Here is a 2,662-nt window from a genome sequence, read left to right on the forward strand (position 1 = left end):
CTTGTCCATAATCGATTATTCCAATTAAAAATACAAGGTTTAAGATTTTCCTACTACATCCAAACTCTACAAGTTGCTTTTTAAATAAATCTAATGTTCTCTTTAAATAATACTTCTTGCAGCATCATCAAAACAATTCTTCAAGTTTTACCAATGCTCCTTATTAGTAACACAGAAGTGGACGGACAAAGACCAGGAGGAGGTTTCATGTATATTTCTTTAGTTAAGTCACCATGAAGAAAAGCATTATCAACATCTAACTGATGAAGAAACCATTTGTTACTAGCAGCAAGAGCAAGAACAAGACGAACAATAGTAATTTTAACAACAGGGGAAAAAGTTTCATAGTAATCTAGTCCTTCTGTTTGAGTAAAACCTCTTGCCACCAAACGAGCTTTATATCTGTCAACAGAACCATCTGCTTTGTGCTTGATGCGATAAACCCAACGACAACTGATGGGTTTCTTGCCAGCAGGGAGATTCACCAAAGTCCATGTTCGGTTTCTTTCAAGTGCAGAAAGTTCAGAATGCATAGCTTGTTGCCAACAATCAAACTTACTAGCCTCTTTAAAGGAAGAGGGTTCAACTTGAGCAGAGATATTGTGACAAAAAGAAGCATGAGTAGAGGAGCATTTATCATAAGAAAGAAACAAGTGTATAGGATAAGGGGTAGTATAGGATGAGTTAGAACTAGAAGTAGTACCACAGTAATAATGATCTAAATATTTGGGTCTACTCTTAGTTCTAAGAGAAATTCTTTGATCAACATTAGGAGTAATAATATTATCAGAAGTATGATTAGAAATGATAGAAGCAGGAGAATGTGAGGCAGTGGAAACAGGTGTGAAAATAGGAAAATCAAAAAGTATAACATCAGAAGTGTCATCATATGTAGTATATGAAGGTGAAGGTAAAGAAAATTGATAAGGAAAAATATGCTCATGAAAAATTACATGGCGTGAAACAGTAATAGAGTGTGAATGTAAATCATACAACACAAAACCTTTGGTTCCAGATTTATACCCAAGAAAAATGCATTTGTTGCTTCTGGAATCAAGTTTTGTGTGACCTGCAGTGGCAGAGCTAGAGTATGATAAACATCCAAAAACTTTTAGATTTGAAAAATCAGGTTTGATAGAATAAACAAGTTCATAAGGAGATTTATTTTGAAGGAAAGGTGTTGGCAGTCTATTAATAATATGGATGGCAAGTTTTATAGCATAAGACCAGAAGAGGTTAGGAACTTTAGATTGAAAAAGAAGAGCCCGACAAACATTAAAAATGTGTTGATGCTTCCGTTCAACAATACCATTTTGTTGAGGAGTAGCAACACAAGTAGTTTCATGCAGGACGACTTTGGTGGAATAAAATTCATTAAGAAGAAACTCTTTTCCATTTTCAGATCGTAGGATTTTAAGTTTACAAGAAAATTGGTTTTCAGTTAAAACAATGAAGTTTTGAAGTAAAGTTTTAACATCAGATTTATTTTTCAAAAGGAGAACCATGTAAAACGACTACAGTCATCAACAACAATTAAAAAATATTTATATCCATCAATTGAAGTTATAGAAAGAGGGCCCCAAATATCAACATGAATGAGATGAAAGAAACAAGGAGATTTAGTTGTGCTAACAGAAAATTGAAGACGTTTTTGTTTAGCAAAAGCACAAGCATCACAAGCATCAATGGATTGAAATGAAATATCAGAATATTGAGAAGTTATTGTCTGTAAAATTTTATTTGAGGGATGACCAAGTTTTATGTGCCACATATTACAAGAATCACTAGAGTTGTTATGAAAAACAAAGGAAACATTTAATTCTAAATTGTTTATTTTATTATTACTAAGAAGATAAAAGAGCCCTTGGTATTTCTTAGCTACTCCAATCGTCTGGTAAGTGTCTATCTGCACAATGAGACAACTATTTTGATGAAAGAAAACAAAGTAATTATTGGAGTGTAGCAGATTAGAAATAGAAATAAGGTGAACAAAAAAATTGGGAACAAAAAGAGTATTGTGCAAAATTAAATTGCCTAGAATGACAGTTGATGAAGGTTGAAAAACAGTTATTTTCATATGTCAATTTGGACCAAATTACACCCTTTACTACTCGGAATGAGCTTAGAATCAAGCAAAACTCAATAAATGAGTTTGGAGAGAGTCAAAAGTTGTTTTTAGCGATTTTATGCTTGTTTTGCATTGTTTTGTAGCTAATTTGAGAAAAGTAGAGAATGGAGTTGAAGATACAGGTCGTTGAGTCAAGAAAAGAGCAGAAAAATCAAGATTTGAAGAGTCAACACACCACCCGGCGACACACTTAAACCGCTGGGCGGTCCAGGACGAGGAGAAGGCATGGCGATTGACGCTAGGCGGACCTGAGGGAAACCGCCCGGCGGTGGCGATTGCCGTCGAGCGGTAGGGCAATTTATGGCAAACCGCCGAGCGACACACTTAAACCGTCCGGCGGTGGCTCGCTGGACTTGGGCCCGTTTCTGATCCGCTCCTCACCTATATATACCTGTATTGCGAATTCAGAATCATTCTTTTGACAGGGGAGAACGGCCAGACCTAATTTTGCTCTCTGGAGAGGATCTCTTGGATGCCTAGGCTCCTTTTCATCTTTTCTAGGGTTTGCTTTTCCATTCTTCTTCCATTTTTCAT

The sequence above is a fragment of the Vigna radiata genome, unplaced genomic scaffold (genome assembly GCF_000741045.1).
Source record: "Vigna radiata var. radiata cultivar VC1973A unplaced genomic scaffold, Vradiata_ver6 scaffold_482, whole genome shotgun sequence".
NCBI lineage: Eukaryota > Viridiplantae > Streptophyta > Magnoliopsida > Fabales > Fabaceae > Vigna > Vigna radiata.